General features: G+C 35.0%; 1 protein-coding gene across 4 annotated transcripts in view; it reads right to left on the bottom strand.

Annotated features, from left to right (window-relative positions):
* CEP85L (centrosomal protein 85 like) overlaps positions 1–18,731 on the bottom strand; it is a 266,510-nt gene that overhangs the window by 58,746 nt on the left and 189,033 nt on the right. The window lies entirely within an intron of this gene.

Genomic DNA, 18,731 nt, shown 5'->3' with positions numbered 1-18,731 from the left:
CATAACCTTAGTGATCCAGTTTTTCTATTGCTTTCATAAATCCTTCTGCTTTATTGGGCATATTCTGGGGTTCTTAACCTTGAGTCTATTAACTTAGTTTTATTATTTTGATAATCTCCATTTAAGGATATATTCTCATTTCTCACCTGACTGGTGAGACTTTGGGACTTCTCTGAGTTTTTAGACATGCTGGAAATAGAATGTCTTCTTCCCAGCCCCTTTCCTTTTGCGTGTTATTTTTCCTATTAGATTGTAAACTCCTTGAGGATAGAGGCTGTCCACCTCACTTGTAATCCCAGCACTTTTGTACCCCCTTAACATAGTGTCTGGCACATAGTAGGAACTTTAATGTTTATTGATTCATAACTTTTTCAAATACTAATGGTAGGAGGGCCAGGCGGAGAAGTAAGTGCACTGGCCCCCCAGAGTCAAGAGACCCGGGATTGGTTCAGGCCTCAGATACTTAACACCCACACAAAATAACTGGCCGTGTAATCTTGAGCAAGTTACTTAACCCCAATTGCTTAAAAAAATATATACATATATATAAATGGTTAACTTTGCAATCCTATATATTTTATTTTGTCTACTTAAAAATGTTATCCTAAGAAGGGGTCCATAAGCACTAGCTTGCCAAAAAGATCTCTCTCTCTCACACACACACACACACACACACACACACACACACACACACACACACTCTCTCTCTCTCTCTCTCTCTCTCTCTCTCTCTCTCTCTCTCTCTCTCATGGTTAAAGAACCCTTGCTCTAGGGTCAGTTTACTCTTCTGTACAAGGGGATATGGAACCCCTTGCCTTTAAAACTTCATGAATTCACTCACCCTTCCACTTATTTATGCCAAGTCTGCTCTTTCATAGTTTCAATGCCTTTGGTTTAAGAAAGGATCAAATTCAAAGCACAAAGCATGAGAGTGTGCTTGAACCCACAAAATCATGTTTTTCTACCTCAGTCCCATGTTTGGCATTTTGCCTTTCAAACATCATTTGCAATCATTAGAACATAGTTTTTCCCTTTTGCTGTTCATTCTTGAAGAGTGAATAAGTATATCATAACTTTGAAGTAAATGAGAATTTATTTTCCTTCATACAACAAATGCTTTAAAATTTTAATATCATTTGATGTAGTACCTCTAGGAAGTCATGCACTCATTGAAAATAGTTTTGGAATTCCTCTTTTAAGTAAAAAAAAGCCACCTGACACAAAAGAAATCAGTCTTGGTGCTTAATAATCATAGGGTACTCCCCCCTTGCTCAGATATATTTTTCTTCCTCAATCCCACTTCTTTTTGTCCTATTTTAATTCTACCACCTCTTCCCTCTTTCTACCCAGGCATAATAAAGACCTCATGGGAGAATCTGACTAAGATAGAACAACTTCTTGAGAGTACCTGGGGAAGCTGATTTGTATGCACCTGATCTAAACAGTAGTATAACTGGTTGAATATAGCATAAATGAATCACAGAGATTTACTAAAATATTGAAAGAATACTTGAGAAGCTTTGGTTGCAGAGCACTTAATGGTAAATTTTGAGGAGTCCTTGACACAGGAGAACAGATTAATTCTCATTATGCTATTAAACATTACTGCTAAGGTTGCAACAATTGGGTATCAAGAACACCAAGGCAATGAATGAAGTGTCGATCAGAGCAAAAATCCCTGCTCCTTTCTCACAGCAGTACAGGATTTTAAAAGGCAGACAAGAACAACTTTTGTATTTTCTAACTGAACATCATTTGACACAGCTTTACTGTACCACTATGCTCTCAGAAAGATAAGAAGGTACTTAGGTGGTTTCACAAATATTACAATACAGGCAGTCCCCATCTTTGTTGTTTGGTCATTCATTAGCAATCGACTTTTCATGACCCTGTCTACCACAACATGCCTCTCCATGGGGTTTTCTTGGAAAAGATACTGGAATGGCTTACCATTTCCTTGCCCAGTGGATTATGGCAAACAAAGGCTAAGTGACTGCTCGGGGTCACATAGTTAGCAGTGTCTGAGGCCAGATTTGAACTCAGGAATATGAACCTTTCTGACTCCAGGCCTGATGCTCTGTCCACTTAGCTGCCCCATGATGAGTTTCCTTACTACCTATATAGCTTATATGCTATGGGCGACAGGAATTCCCCATTCCTCTATTACTGACAGAGATGACCCTCCCTGCCTCTTCACTATTCAACTCACAATTGCTACTCATCAATATGGACCATACTTTCCACTTTTCATCAGCCATAAAAGTTACAGGCCAGGCAGGAAACGAAGCAAAAAAGGACTGAAATCTCCTACCATTCTACTTCTAGTCACTGTCCCCTTCCTTATACTCTAAGAAGCACCATCCTTTGTTTTCATTCTCTGTTCTTTACTCTTCCTTTTCTACCATCTATTTCCTTCATGCCCTCCATAGCACTCCGGTCCTCTGCTTCCCACTCTTCACATTTCAAATTTTTACCACTGGTTCTTCCTCTTACTACTCTCCCTCCAGCTAGAACCCTGATCCAAGATGTGAAAGCCATTATACATGGCTCAGAGCTTTGAAAGTCCCCATTCTTGCTATTAGAGTATGGAAAGGCAAAAGTAATATCTATCATCCAATTTGTCAAGCTGAATTTATTTGTCCACTGAAAGCATTATTTAGTATACTACTACTACTGTATTTCTAGTACATTATGAATTGAAATTTGTATGGTTTTGTTTTGTTTTTTGGTGGGCTGGCATTATTTTAAACAAGGAAATGGTTTAAAGTTTCAAATAACGAGTGTATCAAGTAACTTTTTAAGGCTGGGAGTAGTCACTAAATCCCAATTGCCCTGCCTTCCCCTCCTCCAAAAAAGCAAAAAAATAAAAATAAAAATCACTGACTTTGCACAAGGCTTAATTTTAAGCTTAATAAACAGATACTAAGTTTCATCTGACTGTTCTAAATTTTACACTTATTAAACAGATACTCAGTTTCACCTGAGTGTTTAAAAACACACTAAATAAAAAGTTTACTTAGGAAATAAAAGCAATCCTACTCAGAATTGTAAGGACTTCTCCATATCTCTCTACTATATTTTAATCTATCTAGCAGGAATACTTAATTGTAAATGTCAATGGATGCATGTTATAGAATTTATTTGTGTCCTTTGATCACTTATTTGCTAAGGAATGGTATTTTAATATATGTATATACAACATACGTATATGCACATACACAATGCAAACACATGCATACACTCATCTGTTAGATGGCATCTTAGATATCAAAACTTTATCTGAGAATCTGACACAAATATTTCCCCCCATTTATCTGTTTCTCCTTTCTTATCATAGATGCAGTAACTTTGCTTGCGCAAAAGCTCTTAACTTTCAATGTCAAAATAATGCATTTTACATGTTTCCTACCAATAACATGAAACATTAAAAAAAAACAACCCAAAAGCCATTATCCAATATAAGTGGTCAAAAGATATAAACTGCTCTCAAAAGAAGAATTCCAAATTATTAACAAAATATAAAAGAATTCTCAAAGTCACTAATAATGAGAGAAATTCAAGTCAAAACAACAAATAAGATTTCACCTCATACTCAGCAAATTGTTGGATCATAGTAAGACAGACACAGTAATGGATAACTAATGGAGATGGAAATTGGTGTAATTATTTTGGAAAGCAATAGGGTATTATGAAATAGAGTGGCTAAAATCCCAATATACTCTGATTCAGAAATTCCACTGCTATGCATATGCTCCAAGGAGGTCACTAATAAAAAGGATCCAATTAAGATAACAATCAAAATGTATAATAAATAAATGGAGTCCTATGGCCTTAGAAGTCAAAATGATTTGGGTTTGAAACGACTGGCAAGTCATTTAACCTCCCTGAACTTCAGTTTGTCATATGTAAAATGGAACAACTTATGTCACAAGACTCACTTTGAGATTCACATATATTATTTCATGTGCTGGTTAGGAGTCACAATGATTTGGGTTTGAAATGACTGGCAAGTCATTTAACCTCCCTGAACTTCAGTTTGTCATGTGTAAAATGGAACAACTATGTCACAAGACTCACTCTGAGATTCACCGATGTTATTTCATGGGCTGGTGTGAATACTTCCTTCCTCCCTGAAAGAACTGAAGAATATCATTAATTATTAGAAAGTGAATGATTACATAAAAGTGGCAGCCCAACTTTAATTTAATGAGCACAGAGAATCTACTATATGCAAAGTAGGGTGATGGCCACTAATGAAAATACAAATAAAAATTAGTCCCTCTACTAGATTTATAGAAAGTTTATAGAAATTTCAAATTAAGCATATAAAATCAAAGTGACCAAATGGACCAAAATAAATCTTCTAGGTCCTGCGCCAAACAACATGATGGGAAATACAATGGCCAAATAGGAATTACCAAATAATTTGACTAGTTCACTAGTCAAAAAAGCACCATATGAGTCCCAATATGTGAAGCTTTAAGAATATGTGGTCCAGGAATGGAAGGAACAGTCCATACTTGGGAATTATTTCCTGGAGCCAGTCATCATTTGCAAATATTAGCAATCTCCTCTACATGTACCAACATATAAAGATGATGGCAACAACACAATGATGCCCAAATGCAAGATGAGACCCTGAAGCTGTAACTAGATGCCAACATGGTTCTGCTCCATTTTACCAAAGAAATATTTAGTCTTTTATACAATGCTTATTATACTGCTGCTGAAATAAATTAGTTCAAATCCAAACCAGTCTAGATTCAAACTTAATAAATATGTATTAGGTAATCCCAATCCACCACTTTTAGCGGATGGAATATAACCTTTGCTGTTCTTCAAGTGTGCTATCTCTCCTTCATATGCCTTTGTTCTGAACTCATTCATCACTCACAACGTATCAAATAGTACAGCTAATCTTCCTGTGTTTCCTGAAATAGTCTATCTGAAGAGATACTCCACTAATGCTTGTAGATACAAGGATCTTCTTACATCACTTAATGCAAATTAAACTAAGACCAAAAGAGAAAAGTAATATAAACCAAAAGTTACAAAGCACATGAGGGGCTTCACCAAAAGAAAACCAATTCACCAAAGAGTGAAACAAACACTATGTCACAAAATGACCTTAACAATCATTGTTTTATATATTCATATTGCTTTAATAGAGAAACCAAGTTGTTTTAATGGTGAGAAGACACTGGGCATTAAATGAGGGTAGGTTTAGATCTGTAATTTATTGTTTGAGGCACACACAGAGACAACTCACACAACCTTCCATACTTCAAGGCATGTGTAATTTTGCTGGTGTGAATACTTCCTCCTTCAAAGAATTTTGTCAGTAATCTTTAAGTGCTGCTGTAGTATAAATAATTGATCATTTTGTAGCCAAACTGGGTTTAGGTAAACCCACATTTAGATTGGATGCTACTCTTAAGAACTATGATCAACCCCGATGCCAAGGAATGAAGAAATTCAATTTACCTTCTGACACATAAGTGATAGACTAAATATACTAAATATAAAGAGTGAGATATATTTTTGGAAATGATCAGGTCTTCCTGAATCCAGGTAAAGATTTTTATACACTATGCCTCTGATAAAGAATTGTGGGATTAATGTGGGATGATAATTTTAAAGCAAATTTTAAAAATTAAAATTAAAAAAAAGGTAGAAACATTTTATTTCCAGGCCATTTTTGAAGCTCTTCCAGCTTAACAGACTGATAGCTCGAAAGCTGGAAAAGCTATTGGCAGCCATCTAGTTCCCACTATAACATAGCTGACAAGTGATATATCTTACCAGACTTTGTGTTCTGACAAAGTAATCTTCAAGAACCCAGGATTCACTTCCATAGTACGATGAGGTATCAAGTAAGATTTTTTTGGTTTAATGGATAGAGCTCTGGACCAGGGTTCTAATCCCAGCTGAGACACTATCTTTCTGATGATTCATGTGGGACAAATAATAACTGTCAAAGGATCCAAGCCAACACTGTTTAAGTATTAGGAAATATTAGGCAATTTTATATAATTAAAACTTTCCACTATAACTTCTATGACTGTCTCTATTACTTATTTATTCATGATAAACTCTTTCACTATCCATATATTTGAAAGGTAATGTCTAACGTGATCTTTTATGTCTAGGATATGTATTCATTTTGATCTTATCTTGATAAATGGTATGAGGTGTTCTGCCAGATGGTTGTTTGATTTTTCCAGCATTTGGTAAAATAATGAATTTTTATCCCGGTAGCTTGGGGTCTTTGGGGTTTCTCAAACAGAAGGCAACTAGGTTTATTTGCTTTGGTATGTTAAATACCTAATATGTTCCCCTAATCAAGCTCTTCTTTTTTAACTAGTACCAAATTACTGTTTTACAGTAGTATCGTATCCAGTCTAAATCAGGCCCCTTTGTTCTACACCCCTCCCCCCATCATTATGTCCCTTTAAGATTCTTGACTTTTTTTGTTATTATACATGAATTTCTTTTATTAATTTATTATTAATTTTTCTAATTAAAAAAAAGTCATTCTCTGGCAGTCTGGTTGGCATAGCACTGGATATATAAATAAATTTAGGTAGTATTGTCATTCATATTATATTAGCTCAGTTTACTCAAGAACAATTAATATTTCTACAATAAATTAGGTCTCTTTATTTTTACTTGAGTAACATTTCACAATTAGTGTCTGACTGAATCCTAGAAGGAAGACACTGCCCCATTCCCATCCCAGAAGTATTATGCACATTCTCCAAGTACTTTAAATGGATTTATCTGTCTCTTCTTGCTGGGATTCTCAAAGTTTTTCCTACACTTTCCTCAACTTCATCAGCTCCAGAAACTCATAATTCTGCATGACATCATGAAGGTTAACTTCTCCCAGTTTTTTCAGCTTCTTTTATATGTGCTGTCTCCTTCACTAGACTTTGAGTTCTTTGAGGACTGGGACTATTTTGCACCTTTCTTTGTATGCTCAATGTTTATCACACTATCTGGCACTTAACAAATATTTATTGCACTTAATAAATATAGACCTGACTCTGACTCTAAGCACACCATCATTTCATCTGCAAAAAAGTAACAATTGTGTTTATCTATGCTTTTTCCCACTATTTAAAATATAATTCCATGACTTTTTATTTTGATGATTTTGTTATTAACATGGTAGATGTTTATGTTAAACCCTTTATTCTCAGTATAGATCTAACCTAGTAATGCTGTATAATCTTATATATCTTATAATTTTATTTAAAATAAATAAAATTTCTCTTTCAATCTGAACAAGTGGAGAAATATTAATTGCTCTTGGGTAGGCCAAGCCAATATAATAAAAACTACAATTCTACCCAAGTTAACTTACTTATCCATTGGCATACCAAACAAACTACAAAAGAATTATAGGTATAAGTTAGAAAAAATAATAACAAAATTCATCTGGAAAAACAGTCCAAAATAACAAGGGAATCAATGAAAAAAATGTAAAGGAAAAAAATTAAAATCAATGGGAAAAAAGTATAGTACCAGATTTCAAACTATATTACAAAGTTGTAGTCATAAAAACAATCTGGTACTGACTAAGAAACAGAGTGGTAGAGCAGTGCAACAGATTAAGCACACAATACGAAATAGTAAACAACTATAATAACCTAGTATTTGATAAACCCAAAGATCCAAGCTTTTGGGGAAAGAACTCACCATTTGACAAAAACTGAGGGAAACTGGTAAGCAATTTGTCAGAAACTAAGCATAGATGAACATATCACACTCTATGTCAAAGTCAAAATGAATAAAATTATTAAGGTATAAAGGGTGATATCATAAATTAGGGTAGCATGAAAAATGTACATGTCATATCTATGGATAAAAGAAGTTTATGACCAAACAAGAGATAGAGGAAGATCACAAGAAATAAAAATTAAAAAAACAAGAATAATGCAGCCAAAATTAGAAGGAAACAGGAAACAGAAAAAAAAAAATCACAGAAAGTTTCTCTGATAAAGGCCTCATTTCTCATATATATAGCCAAATTTATAAAAATATGAGTCATTACCCAGTTGATAAATGCTCAAAGTATATGAAAAGACAGCTTTCAGAAAAGAAATCAAAGCTCCCCTTAGTAACATGGAAAAATGCTCTTAAATCAGTGCTGAGTAGAGAAATCCAAATTAAAACAATTATGAGATATCAGCTCACACCTATCAGATAGGCTGACATGACAGGAAAAAAAAAGTACAATTTCTGAAGGGGATGTGGGAAAAGAGGGTCACATGCACTGTTGGTGGTATTGTTAACTAGTCCAAGCATTCTAGTCCAACCATTCTAGAGAACAACTTAGAAGTCCAAAGGGAAGTAAAAACTATGCATTCATTTCCTTTGACCCAACAATACCACTAAGAGGTCCAAATTTCAAAAAGATTAAGAAAAAAGGAAAGAGATGTATTTGTAGAAAAAATATTTATAACAGCTCTGTGGTGGCAAAGAGTTGGAAATTGAGAGGATGCTCATCAATTGGGAAATGGCTAAACAAGCTGCGGTATATGACTATGATGGAAGAAAACTGTGCTATAAGAAATGACAAGCTAGATGGTTTCAGAAAAATCTAGGAAGACTTCTAGGAACTCATACAAAGTAAGGTGAGCAGAATTAGGAAGACATTGTACACAATAACAGCAATATTGTAAGAATGATCAATTGTGACTTAGTTGCTCTGATCAAGACAACAATCCAAAAGACAATTCCAAAAGAACTATGACAAAAAATGCTAATCCTCCTCTAGAAAAAGACATGATGAACTCTAAATGCAGATTAAGGAATACCTTTTCTGAAATTGTTTCTTGTTTGTGTGTTTCCTTCTGCAAAGTATCTTATATGGAAATTTGTTTTGCATCACTTAATTCCTTGCCTTCTCAAGAGGTGGGGGAAGGGTGGGATGGAAGGAGAGAATCTGTAATTCAAAATTGTGAAAAATGAATGTTAAAAGATTTTTACATGTAATTAAAAAATAGTTAACTACTCAGATAAAAATATATTTTAAAAAATGAAAAGTACAAATAAGTCCTGGGCAAGAAATTGAAAACCTCAGGGGTACAGGTGGAATTTTCCTCCAAATTTACTGTAGAAACACTGAAAGAGAAAGACAAATTTTGATAGAACTGAGATTTGAGTTTCTAGAAGATGACTTAAAATAAAAGGGACAACACTATAATAAAAGACTTTAAAAGACATGAGAAATGTGATCAATGCAATGACCAACCATGATTTCCAGAAGATGGATGATGAAACATGATACTCACACCCACAGAGAGAAAGGTGGTGAATCCAGTACACAATTCCCAAATGGCAAATGTGGGAATCTGTTTTGTTTGGGAGGGGTGGCCTACTGATTTCCTTGTAGACAGGCAGGAAGGAAGGATCATTGAAGAATCTTCTAAATGCACAGACGAAATTGACATAATGAAGGACAAGGAGTAAGTTCTGAAGTTTTTATGTTGAATTTGTTATAAAATTTAAGAAAAGCCAAGCTGCACATAAAAGATATTTAGTTTCATGTATAATCCTCTTTCTGTTCTACTTTGTATAGGGAAGTATGCATTTCATTTAGTGATTAACTTCAGAACTAAAAATATAAAAGAGACATGCACAAAACAAAAGAATCCATAATGGAATTATTTAATATATTTTACATTGCAGTAGAAAAAAACCAGATTTAGAGTCTGAACTAGGTTCCAATATTGGATATACCATCTTACATTGTTACATATGGCCTCAAATAAATTACTTATCCTCCCTTTTCCTCCATTTATTTTTCTGTAAAATGAGATACTAAATCAACTACTACAGAGATTTTCATCATTTGCAATAGTTATGTTCTGTAAAGTCACTGTGAACAATGAATGAGCAAATAACTGAACCACTGCTCCTAGGGAAAATACAGGGTAGGTTCCTGCAACCCTCTCTAATCACACCATTTTCATCAAACAATCAATACATAACCTTGTTTTATATATGTGTGCTTAAAAAAGACATCTTTTACTTAAAATATTTCATAGTCTCATCAGCTTTTTAAATCAGCAGATTTTGGATATGGAAGCAGATATGGAAGAGTCCTTCCATATAACTCTTTTCCTGCATAAAACTTAGCAAACTTCAAAAAAAAAATTCTTCCACAGTTTCCTGATCTACGTAGAACCTCCCTCACCTGCAAAATCACCTTTTAAAATAATCCATGAGCCAGCTAGTACTAGCCAAAAAGAGTTTAATATTTTCCTGACCCTGGATAACTAATGTACCATAAACTTCTTTGTCTTTCAATCTCACAATAATGCTGTCCACAACACTTTTTTTTAATTGGTCATCATCTCATGAATCCACATGTCTTTTCTACAGCCTCATCATGTATTTTTGTTATTTAGTTATTTCGGTCATATCTTAATCTCTTTGACCCTATTTTGGGGTTTTCTTGGCAAAGACACTGGAGTGGTTTGCCATTTCCTTCACCAGCTCCTTTAACAGATGAGGAACTGAGGTAAACAGGGTTAAGTAACCTGCCTAGAAGTCATATAGCTAATAAGTGTCTGAGGCCACACTTGAACTTAGGTCTTCCTGACTCTAGGCCCAGTGCTTTTGTATTTTCCAGAACAACCTCATACACAGATCAGAGAAGTTCCTCTTCCTTTTTCTCGATGTACCATATTCATTAACATTGAACTCATGACCAACAGCACTATAACTCATGCCTGAATGAAGCTTAACTAATACATGCATTTTCTCCATAAGGTACATCATAGCCTTCTTGCACTTAAGAACATTAGACAGCACTACACTTGGGGGCCATTTTAAACTATGAAATCACCAATCATGAAAAGGACACTTGTTTAATAGTATGAGAACTGAAACAAGAAGGCAGAGTGCTGCCTTCTTCAACCTCAGCAGCGAACATTGCTTTAAGTGACTCAAATTTTTTGCTGCTCTGTGCATGAATGACTAAATACAAGTATTGATTTGGGGCTTGGGGTTACAAATAAATTCTAGCAAGTAGGCAAATTCACAAATACAGAATCCACAAATAAAAAGGGCTGACTATATAAGCCAGGGATAATGCTACATATGTTAGGAATAGAAACACAAAACGGAGTGTCCCTGCCGTGAAGAAAGCTCACATTGTTCAAAATTTTTATTGATATCTTTCAATTTTACATTGCCTATATTTCTCAATATACCCCAGCCATCCCACATAACAAAGAATAAAGAAGGGACAGCTGGGTGGTACAGTAGAAAAAGTACCAGCCCTAAGAGTCAGGAAAACCTGAGTTCAAATCCAGCCTCACATTTGACACTTGCTAGCTGTGTAACCCTGGGCCTCCCTTCACCAAAAAACAAATCAAAACAACAACAACAACAAAAAAAAAAAAAAACACCTCAGCTTATAATCACCTTCTATAGGAGGCCTTATATGATCCACACAGTGGCTCAGGCCTTTCCTCCTATCCTGGATTATCATATGTACTTAGTTTTGTTTTTTTTTTAATCTGGTAACTAGTTCAATAGAACCAGTTTCCTTTGTGTTGCTATGTATTTCATTTTGTGCACTTAAAAACATTATTAATAGGCTTGACCACATAACCAAACAGGTCTATGACATTAAAACAAAACACAGTGAAAGATTCTAAGAAAATATCCAGAGGGGATGATGAAATCAACAGGAGGTGATTGTTTGTTTGAAAAAACAGGTTGAAAGAGATCTCGAATGTTTATAGGAGGCAAAGACTGAGTCAGGTGTCAGTGTGACTTAGCCATAGGAACTCCACTGAGTCCACATTCTGTTGTCAAATATGAATGGGGAAATCAGATCAAGAACATAACCAGAATGTGGAAAGGACTGGACCAAGGCTGAGGAACCTGAGGCCTCAAGGTCACATGTGGCCCTCTAGGTCCTCAAGTACATCCTTTTAATTTAATTGATTCAATCCTTTGATTGAATTCAAACTTCACATAACCAATCCCCTCAATAAAAGGATTTGTTCTGAAAACTTGGATTCAGTCAAAAGACTGCACTTAAGCACCTAGGCCTGATGGCCACAGGTTCCCCATTCCTGGACTGAGCAATAGGCCATATAAAACAATAAATATTGATTAAATGCCTTCAGACTCAATTTCATACAATTTATGAATCAATTACCTTTTTGCCAATTCCCAGACACTGTGCTAGACACACTGGGAATAAAGTACAAACAATGGAAATAATCCACACTTATAAGGAGTTTCTATTCAGATGAGGGTCAGCTGAAAGAAATAAAGATTTAGCCTGAAGAAGAAGACTTAAGATGGACATAAAAGCTATTTTCAAATATTTGATTAATTATGAAGTGGTCTTCCACACGTAGATTTATTTTGTTTTGGCTCCAGGAGGCAAGACAGGAACAACAGGTGAGAACTGCAGTGTCAGAATTAGAGATGATATAAAAAGAAAAAGTTCTTAATTAGAAGTAGGATGGGATCATCTGGGAAGTACTTCACTGGATGTTCTCAAGCAAACACTGGATGACCCACATATTGAAGGGATCTTTGATCTGGTATGAGTTAGACCTAGCCTATGAAATCCTTTTCAGCTCTAAGATTCTGCAATATGATCTCTCTCAAAACACACTTGCTTTTAAGAAATACAATAGTATGTAGTGTTTGGTTGCACTTTGAACATAGCCCCAAACTGCTCTACAGAATGGCTGATCAGTTCACAATTCTACCAACAACTCATTTGTATCCCAATTTTCCCACATCCTCTCCAACATTCATCATTTTCCTTTTTTATCCTAATAGCCAATCCAATAAGTATGAGGTGGTATCTTAGAGTTGCTTTAATTTGCATTTCTCTAATCAAAAGTGATTTAGAGCAATTCATATGATTATAGATAACTGTTTTCTGTACCTGAAAACTGCCTATTCAAATCTTTTGACCATTAATCAACAGGGGAATGACTTGTAGTCTTATAGATTTAACTCAGTTCTCTATATTTGAGAAATAAGGTCTTTACCTGAAACATTTGCTTTAAAAATTGCTTCCTAGCTTTCTGCTTTCTTTCTAATCATGGTCGCATTGGTTTTGTTTGGGCAAAAACTTTTTAATATAACCAAAATTACCTATTTTACATTTTGTAATGCTCTCTATCCCTTGTTTGGTCATAAATTCTTCCCTTCTCCATAGATCTGACAGGTAGACTATTCCTTACTCTTCTAATCTGTTTATGATGTCACTCTTTATGCCTAAATCATGTACCCATTTTGATCATATCTTGGTATATGGTATCAGATATTGGTCTATACCTCGTTTGGGGCCTGTTGTTTTCTAGTTTTTCCAGCAGCTTTTGTAAAATAGTGTGGGGTCTTTGGATTTGTGAAACACTTAAGTTACTATGGTTATTTACTACTGTCTTGTATACCTAATCTATTTCACTTATCCACCACACTATTTCTTAGCCAGTAGCAGACAGTTCTGATGATTACTGCTTTATAATATAGTTTGAGATCTGGTCATATTCCCTTTTATTGTTTTTTTTTTTTCATTAATTCATTTGATATTCTTGACCTTTTGTTCTTTCGGATGAATTTTTTATTTTTTTCTAGCTCCATCAAATAATCTGGAGTGTGACTTTGGTATGACACTGAATAAATAAATTTGTTTAGGCAGAATTGTTATTTTTATTATATTGGCTCAGCCTACCCTTGAGCAATTTATATTTTTTCAATTATTTAGATCTGATGTTATTTGTGTGAAAAGTGATTTGAAACTGTGCTCATATAGTTCCTAGGTTTGTCTTTGCAGGTAGGTTCCTAACTGTTTTATATTATTTACAGTTATTTTAAATGGAATTTCTCTATCTCTTGCTTCTGGGCTTTGTTGGTTATATAAAGAAATGATAATGATTTATGTGGATTTATATTATACCCAGCACTTTACTAAAGTTGTTAATTACTTCAAGCAGTTTCTTAGTTGATTCTCTAGGGTTCTCAAAGTATATCATCATATCATATGTTTCCTTACTGTCTATTCTAATTCCTTCAATTTCTTTTTCTTCTCTTATTGCTATAGCTAACATTTCCGGTATTATACTGAATAAGAGTGATGATAATGGGCAACCCTGCTTCACTCCTGTTCTTATTGGGAAGGCTTCTGAGCTTATCCCCATTACAGAACACTTATCATGTTAAGGAATGCTCCCTTTATTCCTGTGTTCTCTAGTGCTTTTAACAGGAATGGGGGTGCTCTATGACTTTTGTTAATTTTGTTATTGATATAGTCAATTATGTTTATTGTTTTCCTAATATTGAATCAACCTGCATTCTTGGTATAAATCCCAATTGGTCATAGTGTATACTCCTTATGATATATTGCTGTAATCACCCTGCTACCTATTTTATTCAAAATTTTTGCATACCCTTTGATCCAGCAATACCACTACTACGTGTGTATCCCAAAGAGGGGAAAGGATCTACACATAAAAATATATTTACAGCACCCCTTTTGGTAGTGGCAAAATATTAGAAATTCAGGGGATGCCCATCAATCGGAGAATGACTGAACAATTTATGGTATATAATTGTGATGGAATACTATTGTGCAATAAGAAATGAGAAGCTGCCAGATTCCAGAAAAACCTGGAAAGATTATTTGAACTGATACAAAGTGAAATGAGCAGAAACAGGAAAACATTGTACAGAGTTATCAGCAATACTGTATGATGATCAGCTATGAATGACTTAAATCTTCTCAGCAACACAATGATCCAAGACACGTACAAAGGACCCATGATGGAAAATGGTATCCACATCCAGATAAATAACTGATGAACTCTGAATATAGATCAAAACATACTTTATTTTCACCTACTTTACCTTTTTCATGTCTTTTTTTCCTTTTGATCTGTTTCTTCTTTCACAACTATAACTACATGGAAATATGTTTTATATAACTGCACATATGTAACCTATATCAAACTGCCTACCATTTTAAGAAGGGAGGGGAGGGAAAGAGAAAAATCTAGAATTCAAAGTCTTGTAAAAATGAAAAATTATCTTAATATACAATTGGAAAAAATAACACTCAATACTATAAGTAAGATGTATATGAAAAAATTAGGAGGCATATGAACTGACAGAGAGAAGTAATCAGATCATAGAAAACAATATAAATAGGGGCGGCTAGGTGGCGCAGTGAGTAAAGCGGCAGCCCCGGAGTCTGGAGGACCCGAGTTCGGTTCCGGCCTCAGACACTTAGCACCCACACAAAAATACTAACCGCGTAACCTTGGGCAAGTTACTTAACCCCAATTGCCCTCCAAAAGGCAAAAACAAAACAAAACAACACAATATAAATAATACTCATATATCCTAGCTCCATCTGCCTTTACTGACACTTAATTCCCTTCCATATACTCCACAATAGGTGACACTGGTCTCCTTGATGTTCCTTCTAACAAAGCATTCCTCTCAACTCCATTCATTTTCTTTTACTGGCTGTCCCTCAAGCCTGGAATTCTCCTCTTCTTTATTTCAACATCCTAGTTTCCTTCTAGGCTCAACTAAAATTTCACCATCTGCAAGAAACCTTTGTTAGTCCTCCTAAACGTTAGTGTCTTCTATTTTGAGATTATCTCCCCAATTATTCTGCATATCTTGTTTTAAGCTAAAGTTTCAAACTGTGCTGTGACTCTTTACTCTGTGTGAACTTTTTTGTGCATAGCTTTTTGCATTTTGTTGTAATGTTTAATGGGATATAAAATCTTCCCAGTCCATTGCTTGCTTAGGAGAGGCTTGCTTGTAGGAAGGCTTTCACACCTTTTCCAATTTCTAATTAAGCACTGAGTCACAAGGGTTGTGATGTCTTCTGGCTCTGAGAAGTATATATATATATATGTATATATATATAGTTTCTGAGTGGCCATATGTTCAGAGCTCCCTGACTGCTCAGATGTAAAGGCTCTCTTGATCCAAGAATATGTGTAAAGTGTATAGCTTTGATTCAAGCAGTCAGAGCCCTATCTGCTGGTCTTTATTTCTCTGCTTGTATTTTCTCTGAAGTTCAGGGTGCTGACTTTTCCCCTGAACTAGTGAATGTAATTAAAAAAAAGATCGTTGACTCCTCAAACAGCTATCTTTCCTAGCAAAGCAAATCTAAGAACCCATGCTAGCAGCCATCCTGAGTGTGCTAGGGTGGTTGCTGTTACAGTTGTCTACATTATTAGACTGTAAGCTCCTTGAAAACAGGGGCTGTTTTTAACTTTCTTTGTAAGTACATAGCACAATGCTTAGCACATAGGAGCTAAATAAATGCTTATTGACTTGGAAAGAAAAAAATTCAAAATGAAATGCTGAGACAATCCTAATGATTAATCTCAACTGCCTCTTCCCTCTACCAGGAATGTTGGGGGGCAGAACACTAAACTCTACTGAAAGCCTTCCTTTATCTATACCTCTGCTACAAGAACAAAATACTCCCCCATCCTTACCCTCTTGCCATATATCCCTTCTGCCCCCTGCAATCTGCAGGGTCCAGGACAATCAATCCTTTGTTCCTGGTTCTGACTCTGTACTTGTCCACCAAGACATGATGAGTACCTTCCCCCTGGATCTTACCCCCCACTCCCTGCAGCTGTCTTTTCTATGTTGTCTTTCTCACTGAGACTATAATTGTATCCTCAGTACCTAGCACAAAGCTCAGCACGTAGTAGGTTCAGTCGGCATCTCCTCCAAATCCGACCTCCTCTTGTTCTCCAATAGGCAAGTTCCTCCTCAGAACTTCTATTTAAGGAATACTCGTATCAACCATGATTTCTTCTAATACCAGCTAACCCTCAATTCTAGACTACTACATTACCTTGAAGGCAAATTATCTTTCTTTTTGTATAAATTACTGTCCAGCACAGTGCCTGGAACACATAGCAACTCTAAGTTTCAGAACACACCTCTGAGTCAGTACACTGACATTTCTTAAGTGTTCCAACTTCTTGTTATTTTTTTTTAAAGGAGCTTAGACTCTAAGACAAGAGAATGCCAAACACAGGCATCTCTTCATACTTATACACAAAAGAGAAGGAATTCTTTGTTTGAATTGTTATTCCTATATACTACTTCTGCTCACTTTCTGAACCCCTAGGTAATGAAGACAAATATATACCAAGCAGATTAGAACTAAGCAATACGGTAAACTTCCTGATTTATCAAACTAAGGTAACGCCTAACTCCATTTTCCAAGATATGCAAACTTTCTTCTCTTTAGCTGACCTCAAATTTTTTCTTTTCCCAATAAAATAGATAACCACCCAGATATATTCAGATTTTAATAGATACATCCAGATTTAAAACATCTTTTTTTTAAGTCATTAAGAGTCCATTGGCTTCTGTCTCTCTCCATTTCTCATAATATTAGTATGTACTCTAAATCTGTTTTAAATCTCCCATTCTCTGAATCTCCTCCATGGAAGTTCACAAAAATAACAGAAATGTACCTGGAATGAATGGGATTTCAAGTTCCAGCTACATAACGTTTTTCCCTTGGAAAAAGCATTAAACGGCTCGGGCTCTGAGGCTCTGAGGGGGCCACTGCGCACTCACTGTTATGTATACTTTTCCGTGGTATTCCATTTTTGCTTTATTATGTTCACAAAACATTTTCTCCTAAAATATTTTTTAAAATCATTTTTCACTGGTTCTTTAAATAGAGAATGAAAAAAATGCTCCCAGATATGGATTTTTATCTTCCTCTGGAAGAATACCAGATGATATCCATTTAAGGACACATAAAATAGCGGCTGCAGATTTTAGAGGCTACTTCATTTGCTTATGCAGAACTAATGTCAACTGACTGATGCCAATGCATATTAAAATGCAGCGTAAATGTATCATGGTATTTTTTTTCAAACTTCATAGTTATATACTGAACATAAAGAAATAAACAAGAAATCCCTAAAACAATTAAATCACTTTTTAAAAAAGATTTTGTAATGCTTTTTGTACCTTACAATATTAAACTTAAGCTTGTATTTCCAAAAGCATAAATTGTTTAAATGTCAAGCAAATAATTACCTAGAAGATATCTGTACATATACAACACACATATACTAGTGATCACCCTTTAACTGTTTTAATAAATCTGAATTTAAATGTATATATTTATCCATATTAAGCATATATTTATAGATCCCTCCATATAAGTAAGTAAAGTAGAGAGAGGCACAACCTTTGGGATCCAGCCTAAAGGTAGCTGAAATAAGAACTAATCCAGCAGAGATGCAGCATTTGTATGTAAACTTTGCATGTGAAACCAATGTCATACAGAAATGTGCCAAGTCTGTGCCTATTCTCCCCAGAGGTCAGGTGCAACACAGGTGTTAAAAGCAATGGCTTGTGCTCTTGTTCTTGCTTAGCTTTAAAACAAATATCCCTTTACAAAAGCTTTTTAAAAAGAATTAAAGAGTGATTCCTACTGAATGTATGTGTGCATTTGTGTGTACACAATGCAACATGGGAATATGAACACCTGCTAAGGGTGTGTCAATTTATGCTTAAATGAAAAAATTCAATTCTTTTTAACTTTTATTATTAGGGAATTACAGGATTAAATATAAAACTGTACAGAAATAGCACTTGGCCCAATAACTCAATGGGGAATACATCTAATTAGAAGCTTCAAGTTCATTATTATTACTGCAACTTGAAAGAAAAGTTCTGTA

The sequence above is a fragment of the Petaurus breviceps genome, unplaced genomic scaffold (assembly GCF_028583685.1).
Source record: "Petaurus breviceps papuanus isolate PSGF00001 unplaced genomic scaffold, PetGlider_PUasm1.0 90977, whole genome shotgun sequence".
Taxonomy (NCBI): domain Eukaryota; kingdom Metazoa; phylum Chordata; class Mammalia; order Diprotodontia; family Petauridae; genus Petaurus; species Petaurus breviceps.
This window is presented reverse-complemented; position numbering and strand designations above follow the sequence as displayed.